The sequence below is a fragment of the Capsicum annuum genome, chromosome 12, assembly GCF_002878395.1.
Source record: "Capsicum annuum cultivar UCD-10X-F1 chromosome 12, UCD10Xv1.1, whole genome shotgun sequence".
NCBI lineage: Eukaryota > Viridiplantae > Streptophyta > Magnoliopsida > Solanales > Solanaceae > Capsicum > Capsicum annuum.
The window spans coordinates 206,199,018-206,208,650 of NC_061122.1; positions in this window are offsets into that span (position 1 = coordinate 206,199,018).

A 9,633-nucleotide genomic window follows, 5' to 3' on the forward strand; every position below is an offset into this window, starting at 1 on the left:
TTGGAGTGTTTATAATGATGAACACTTACTCCACATGGTAAGTGACGCAAATAATAAGAGATGCCTCGCGCCGTCGTCGTCGTCGCTCGCTCAGCTTCGGCTTTGACTTCGGCTTCGGCTTCGGAAAATGATCGATCGAATGATTCGGCACAGAAAATGATTTGGACAAAATTTATTTGAATTCCAAAAATGCCAACAGATATTTTCTGTGCATTTTGTGGCTATAAAAACTTGGTTTCATCCACAGGTTTGAAGACGAAATTTTCAGATTAAAAACTCTCTTCTTGTCTCAAAAATATTCTGTGTGATCACTCAAAACGTTCTGTGAGTTCGAAGATATTCCTACCGTTTGAGGTGCCTCTATTGTTGGTCTGTTAGCCATTTTATCCTGGGAGAAAAAATTCCACAACCTCGGGTACAGTGAAGGGATTATTTTCTTAAGGAAAATCCATGAATTCGGACGACTTGGCTATTTTCTGTTTCATCTTAATTTCTGCAAAATAAAATACACCTCTTGAAAAGGTCATTTTGATAGTGTGTTGAGGGTATTTGATATACTTCATTGTGTTCTTGTTTATACTTGAACTCAAGTTGAAGTTGGTGTTGTAATATACAGATTCTGCTTACCCGACTATATTGTGGAGAATAACAATCTTAAGGAAATAACACTATTACAGAATTTGAATAGCTTGTTTTTGGAGATTAAAGTTTTTACTTTCTACTCCGTCTGAACTTAACTAGTGATTTGAAGTCATAAAAACTTCATCACAAGTTAAAGATCATTCGGTTGACAATTGGAAGTCATAAAAACTTCATTGTTAACTAGAAATAAGAAGAAAAATTTAAAGTTGCTTAATTTTTATAAGTAGTATTCTGAAAATACTAAGTATTTTTTGTCTTATGGTGACAGAAAAATGGCAACTGCAAGTCAACTGATGGATGCGACAACGTCTGTGGGGGCAACTAATATTGCCACATCAAGTTGCACAAATGCTCCGCCAACAATGGCACCGGCGGAGAAGCCCAAAAAATTTTTGGACATTGACTTTAAGCGGTGGCAGCAAAAGATGTTCTTTTACCTCACCACTTTATGTCTGCAATGGTTCACTAGCGAAGACGCTCCTGAGGTGCCCGAGGGAACCTCAGACAAAGACCACTTTGTTATTGTAGAAACTTGGAAACATTCGGACTTCCTTTGCAGGAATTATATTCTGAGTGGTCTCCAAGACGACCTCTACAATGTTTATAGTGGAACCAAGACATCAAAGGAACTGTGGGGGGCAATTGAACGAAAATATAAGACGGAGGATGCGGGAATTAAGAAATTCCTTGTTACACGGTTCCTGAACTTCAAAAATGATAGATAGCAAATCTATTGTCTCTCAAGTACAGGAGTTGCAAGTCATCATACATGATCTCCTAGCAGAAGGTATATCTTTGAAAAATACCTTAATTGAACATATTAAAAATGTTCTTAATACTCACATAAACTATTTTGTAGGTTTAATTGTGAATGATGCTTTCCAAGTAGCAGCGATAGTTGAGAAGCTACCACCTTTGTGGAAAGACTTCAAAAACTACTTAAAGCATAAATGCAATGAGATGACTGTCGAAGATCTTATTGTCCGACTGCGTATTGAAGAGGATAATAAAGCTGACGAGAGAATGTCAAAAGGGAATTTTACAATTAATGGAGCACATATTGTGGAAGATGACCAAAACAATTCGAAGAAAAGAAAGAAAGTTGAACATGGAAGCAATCAACCCAAGAAAAAATTCAAGGGAAAATGCTTCAATTGTGGCAAAATTGGCCACAAGTCCACAGATTATCGAGCCCCGAAGAAAGGCAACAAAAAGAATCAAGCAAATATGATTGAATCCAACAAAGAATGTGATGATTTGTGTGCTATGTTCTCAGAATGCAACTTGACGGGGAATCCTCGTGAATGGTGGATGGATTTTGGTGCCACCCGCCATGTTTGTGCCAACAGAGAGTTGTTTTCGTCATTTGCTCCGGCTCAAGTAGAAGAAATGATCTACATGACTAACTCTGCTACTACTAAAGTGGAAGAAACAGGGAAAATATGCTTGAAAATGACTTCGGGCAAGGTCTTGACACTTAACAATGTCTTGTATGTTCCCGAATTACGTAGGAACTTAATCTCTATTTTACTTCTAGACAAGAACAGATTCAAATGTGTAACCGTTTCTGAAAAAATTGTAATTAGCGAAGGAGAAATGTATGTAGGAAAAGACTATCTGACCGAAGGCCTTTATAAGATGAATGCAATGACTGTTGAAATAAATAAAAGTTCGAATTCTTCTTATTTGCTTGAGTCTTATGATTTATGGCATGAACGTTTAGGCCATGTTATTATAAAACAATACGAAAACTGATTAACTTAGAAATTTTGCCAAACTTTGAGTGCAATAAATCAAAGTGTCAAACGTGTGTGGAATCGAAGTATGCAAAGCATCCTTATAAGTCTGTTGAAAGGAATTCTAATCCCCTAGACTTAATACACACTGACATTTTGATATAAAGTCAACACCATCACGTGTGGGAAAAAGTATTTCTTAACTTTTATTGACGATTGCATAAGATATTGTTATGTCTACTTGCTAAATAGTAAGGATGAAGCAATAGATGCGTTTAGGCAATATAATACTGAAGTTGAAAATCAGTTAGACAAAAAGATTAAAATGATAAGAAGTGATAGGGGCGGAGAATATGAATCTTCCTTTGCGCAAAGAATATGAATCTCCCTTTGCGCAAATATGTGTAGAGAATGGAATAATCCATCAAACTACTACCCCATATTCACTTCAATATAATGGTATTGCGGAAAGAAAAAACCAAACTTTGAAGGAAATGATGAATACCTTACTTATAAGTTCTGGTTTACCGCAAAACTTATGGGGGGAGGCTATACTTACGACCAATCGTATTCTCAACAGAGTTCCCTATAGTAAGACACAATCAATTCCTTATGAAAAATGGAAAGGAAGGAAACCCAACTTCAAATATTTCAAAGTGTGGGGGTGTCTAGCGAAGGTTCAAGTTCCTATACCTAAACAGTTTAAGATAGGACCTAAAATGGTGGACTGCGTGTTCATAGGATATGATAAAAGTTGTAAATCATGTCGATTTTTGGTTCATAAATCCAAACATTCGGATATTAATGAAAATACGGTAATTGAATCAGGCTATGCGGAATTTGTTGAAAACATTTACCCGTATAAAATTAGATATGAACAGTCTAGTGGAGGATCTAAACGACCTCGAGATGGACCAAGTGAGAATGTACATAATGAAGAAAATCCAAGATGTAGTACACGTCAAAGAATGTCAACTTCATTTGGATCGGATTTCGTAATATTTCTCTTAGAAAATAAGCCTCAAACGTTTAGAGAAATGATGTCATCGTTAGACTTATCCTTTTACAAAGAGGTAGTCAATAGTGAGATAGATTCAATCTTAAGCAACCATACATGGGAATTGGTTGACCTTCTTCCCAAAAATAAACCTTTAGGTTCTAAATGGATCTTCAAAAGGAAAATAAAGACAGATGGTACTATTGACAAATACAAGGCAAGACTTATATTAAAAGGCTTCAAACAGAAAGAAGGCCTTGATTACTTCGATACATACTCACTAGGAACAAGGATAACATCGATTCGAATGTTAATTACCTTGGTGGAGGTAAATGATCTTCAAATCTATCAAATGGATGTGAAGACCGCATTCTTAAATGAAGATTTGGAGAAAAAATATACATGGAACAACCTGAGGGTTTTGTGGTTCCAGGAAAAGAAAATAAGGTGTGTAAACTTGTTAAGTCACTTTATGGACTAAAACAAACACCTAAGCAATGGCATGTAAAGTTTGACCAAACCATGTTGTCAAACGGATTCAAGATAAATGAATGTGACAAATGTGTATATATTAAAGACACACCAAATCACCAAGTCATTGTTTGTTTATATGTGGATGATATGTTGATCATCAACGGAGATATTTGTGACATAAATGCAACCAAACGAATGCTCGAGAGCAAGTTTGATATGAAAGACCTTGGAGTTGCAGATGTGATCTTAGGTATAAGAATCCATCGAAATCCACAAGGTTTAGCATTGTCACAGTCTCATTATATCGAAAAAGTACTTGACAAGTTCAAGTATATGGAATTCAGTATTTCCAAGACTCTATTGGATGTGAACTTTGCACTTCAAAAGAATGAAGGTGAAAGTGACTCATAATTAGAGTACGCAAGAGTATTGGGATGTTTAATGTATATAATAAACTGTACACGACCAGACATAGTATGTGTAATTAGTAAATTAAGTCGGTGCACGAGTAATCCTAAAAAAACTCATTGGATGGCAATGAAAAGAGTTTTGGGGTATCTTAAATACACTCAAAACTATGCATTGTATTATAATAAATATCTTGCGGTACTTTTTGGACAAAATTTATTTGAATTCTAAAAATACCAACAGTAATGCAGTAAATATTTTTTATGTTTAATACTCAATTTATATGATTTCAGTTTTATTATGAAAGCAACAAAATCTTGCATACAGAAGCTATTTCGAACAGATGCTTCAGATGAATTTTTGAACTGATGCAAATTTTCACTAAAATGGTGCCCAATTTCGAAACTGAACTGATGCACTGCTTCAGAATTGATGCATTGTTTCAATGAACTGACACACTTATTCATGAAATATCATTCCTGTTCAGAACAGTCATAATGTTTGGATGAATAGACATGAATTTTCAAAAAAGGTTACACCTTTTAGATGAACCTTTGCCACTTTTCAGAAGAGGCATCTTGTGGTTATGAAAACTTGGTTTCTTCCACAGGTTTGAAGATGAAATTTTCAGATTAAAAACTCTCTTCTTGTTTCAAAAATATTTTGTGTGATCACTCAAAACGTTCTGTGAGTTCGAAGATATTTCAACCGTTTGAGGTACGGCTACTGTTGGTCTGTTAGCCATTTTATCCTGGGAGGAAAAATCCCACAACCTTGAGTACAGTGAGGGGGATTATTTTCTTAAGGAAAATCTGTGAATTTGGACGATTTGGCTATTTTCTATTTCATTTTAATTTCTGCAAAATAAAATACACCTCTTGGAAAGGTCATTTTGATCTTGTGTTGAGGGTATTTGATATACTTCATTGTGTTCTTGTTTATACTTGAAATCAAGTTAAAGTTGGTGTTTTAATATACAGATTCTACATAACCGACTATATTGTGGAGAATAACAGTAAATATGTTGGACAATACTGATCTAGGATGCTGAATGTTTGTTTAACACTTAGCATAGACATAGAATGTTGAAGATTTCTAAAAGAGGCTTCTGGGGCACAAAGCTCTAGATAGATAACACTGAAACATATCAGAATCTTACTGCTTACATGACTTATAGATAACAAACATAAACACGTAGTTCACACATAACATGCTTAAAATTGAAGGAATGCCTCTTAAAGCGCGAGAAGATATCTTGAAGTAAGTCTGTCTCTCTCAATATTTGGGTGGGGAAATACTGAATAGAAAACTTAATTTTTAGGCTAGAGAAATCTCTATTTACAGATATACTCTCCTAGTCTAAGGAGGAAAGAAAAGCACACGTCTGTTTTTATTTGAACAAGGAAAATGTGGTGACTTCTTCTTTTTTCATAGAAAATAGGATTCTGAGTTCTAGTTTAGTATGGGCACTGTAGGTCCCACTGAAATGATTACCGAGGCTCCCTATTATGAAAATAATTCAAAATACTAATTCAAATTATTCTTACCATAATAAATTACAAATCATTCATTAAAAATTCGTAATTGGACTCCTCTATTTTTATTTTGAAATTCTACATTAAACACCTAGGTAATTTTTCATGTGTTCGATTATAAATACTAATCAATAATTTAAATTACTGACAAATTTAATATAATCATTAATCCTTATAGCAATGCTTAACTTATTTAATATGTCGGATTTATAAATCTACCGGCCGGGTTTACAAATGAAAACTTATAAGATTCTCATAAAAAGCGTATCATTAATCTCTATATCGAGGTGTGAATTCCATCAACTAACTTATTATTTCACCAATATAGTGTATTATCAATATTCAATATACCAAGATTGTTGACCCATCTCAGAATCTCACCTTTTAATAAATCAAACGATAAATGATATATAGATCATAATAGTTATTATATCAAGATTGAGAATATAAATACATTTAATAGTTTAAAGAATATGTTTTTATCAGTTAGTCTAAAAAAACTATATCTACTCGATCCTATTCAATACATACAAAATGCACGAGCATGAGAAGTTAGAACTATAACATTCTCATAATTAAGATAAATTACATTTAATCTCATGTGACAATCATTCCGATGGTTTGTCTAAATTCTCATCTATGATTGTGGACAATAACTTTATCTTATAAGAACAAATGATTAAACTTTATGTGTATAAGCTAAACTCTACACACCAAATCATCTACTATATGAGTTGAGCACATATATCACAATGATCTATTTAATGCAACAATTTATTGAATTGAATAAATAAATAAGTAATCGTTCAATAAATAATATTACATCAAAACATATGATTTATAGTATATCCTAATAATCTCCTGGTTAGACTCATAATCATGCACCCACAACTCTAACACATAATCCTTCTACACGTTTTTCAAAAGACTTCTATTGTAAAGCTTTTGTAAAAGGACCAACCATGTTATTTTCTTATGCAATCTTTGTGAATAACCACATCTCCTCTTTGTATTATGTCTCGAATCAAATGATATCTTAGAGGTGCCTCTATCACAGGGACAACCACCAAGGCTTTGAGAAAGTTTCTGAGTCATAGTATCTGCTTAGCTATCTTGGAGGTTGCCACATACTCAGGTTCCATGGTGGAATTAGCAACACAAGTTAATTTTATGCTCCTCCAAATGACGGTTGCACCTCCCAACGTAAATACATTTTTAGATATCGACTTTTTAGAGTCCTTGTCAGGCTGAAAATCTGAGTCCGTATACCCTATAGGCACCAACTCATTCGAATGGTAAACTAGCATGTACTTGATTATACGCTTAACTATTATCTAGTGTCACTACAAGAAAAAATTTATTTAAGACCAACTGTTGGACAATAAAATTTTTGAGACCGAAAAATAAATAATTGAAACAAGAAAATATTACAACAATCGTTTTATTAATTTCAATACGAGTGTTACAACATCTATAAATCCTCTGATTCGCATTTTCAAATATAAATTCAAGGGCTTCGAGCTTGATTTATTTATTTGAGTGACTTGATCTTGACTTGTGCTTGAATTCAATAGCTTTTGAGCTTGTTCTTGAATATTGCGGTCTTGATCTTGAATCTCGATGAACTTGATTTGAATGCTTAAGCTTTTTAGAGAAATTGCAGAGTTTGATCTACGAACTTTCTCTTACTACTTGTTAGAGTTCTAGGGGATCATTTTTTCTAAATTATGAGGCCCCTATTTATAGTTGTAGGAAAGGAAGATTCATGATGAATATGGGCTTCCTTTGACCAATCAGATTTAAGTGATATGACGCCTTTTATGAGATTTTATTTCATGGGCCTGCTGCATCAGTTTGACATGTGGCACGGTCCTATTGGCTCCTTCACTTGACTTGGAATGCCACATCATTTGACACGTGGCGCTTATTTGGGTCTCTAGAATATGACAATATTATGGGCTTAGTAAAGTGGGCTAATCATTTGTAGTCCAAATTAATGGATTAATCCAATAAATATTGAGCCTTATTTAAATCCATACCTATTTGGACTTAAATAATTAATTCAATTATATTAATCTGAAATATTTATTCGGGACTAATATATTTTAAATTTAATATAATCTGAATTTGTACGAATTTAAATTTAATAAAATTGCATCGCCCACAAATGCCCCCTACTTCAAGACTTGTCGAGACATTTAATATTTTGGAGACTAACCTTGAAGTATGATTATTTAAACATGTTTCCTTCGTGCTTCAATGATTTTCCATACATAAGAACACCTCATTCAAAAACTTTAAAGCCAAACCATATTGACATTGTCTCTCAAAGCTCTCTTATTTTTTTTCCCACGAATCTCTATACTTAAGACCCGTTGGTGAGGCATGATATCCAATTTCAAATAGTTTTGGAAGACTTTTTCATTGCCTTACTTAACCAGGAATAAAACTCTTCCGATTTAAACTTAGATTGGAGAAGGAAACAACCCCCAATTTGACTTTGTGTGGGAGAAGGAAACAACCTCCAATTTGAATTTGTATGGAAGAAGGAAATCAACCTCCAATTTGAATTTGTATGGGAGAAGGAAATAACCTCCAATTTGAATTTGTATGGGAAAAAGAAATAATCTCCAATTTGAAATTGGAGATGGAAGCTATCCCAATCTGAACTTATATTGGAGAAAAAAAAATCTCCAATTTGAATTTGGAGATGAAAGTTATTCCAATCTGAATTTATATTGGAGAAGAAAACATCCATCCTATAACTCTATAAAAGGAGATAGTTTCCCCACCTTTTTAATATCAATTTTGGGGTTTTCAAGCTATCAACAATATTGAGGTAATTTCTTTCCCTCCTACTTTTCTCTTATTTTCATCACTTTTTTTCAGCACAGCATGTTAGTGGTAAAAAATTCATATCTAATTGTAGGAATATCAAAATTATGAACCGTTTAATATTTCAGAAACTAGACTTCGAGATCTCTAATATATCCAAAATTTATATTTAAATTCCTTCAATATAAATCTCAATAATTTTTTTAAGTTAGCCCTGAATTTATAATGCTGCAAATTTCAGATTTGCGCGTCTTTACTAAAACTTTCATATCTTGAAGTAGGAAGGATGAAATCACAAGACGCTTGATTCTTGTGAAACTATACAAAGATCTATATCATATCCAAAATTCATAATTTAATACACTCGAGATATTTTCAGGTGTTATCCCAAAATCAATATTGAGTTTTGATGCATCAACAATTTCAGATTTACGCGACATCACCAAAAATATTATATCTCAATGTGAGAGTATTAAAATTATGATCCGCTTGTTCCTACATATGTAGGAAATATTCATGTATAACATATTCAAAATTTGGACTTTATTATTTTTTGGATTGTTTGATATGATTTTTCGAAGTCGATCTTATATGCTATCTGGGAGCGAGAGGCGTAGGAATGGAGTTGGCATCTTAGTAGATGAAGAGCTTAGAGGTCAGGTAGTAGAGGTGAAGAGGATCAACGATAGGTTGATGACTATTAAGTTGGTCATTCGGGGGTTTACCCTGAACGTGTGTAGTGCTTATGCGCCGCAAGTGGGATCGGAGGGGGAGGAGAAGATGCGGTTTTGGGAGGCTTTGGAGGAGGTGGTGAGAGGCGTGCCTAGCTCGGAGAAGATTGTTGTAGCAGGAGATTTCAACGGGCACATCGGGGCGCTACCGGGAGGCTTTAGTGATGTGCATGGTGGTTTTGGTTTTGGGGAGAAAAATGAAGAGGGGGCTACCCTATTGGAGTTTGCGAGGTCCTTTGGGCTGGTGGTGGTGAACTCGGGCTTTCCGAAGAAGG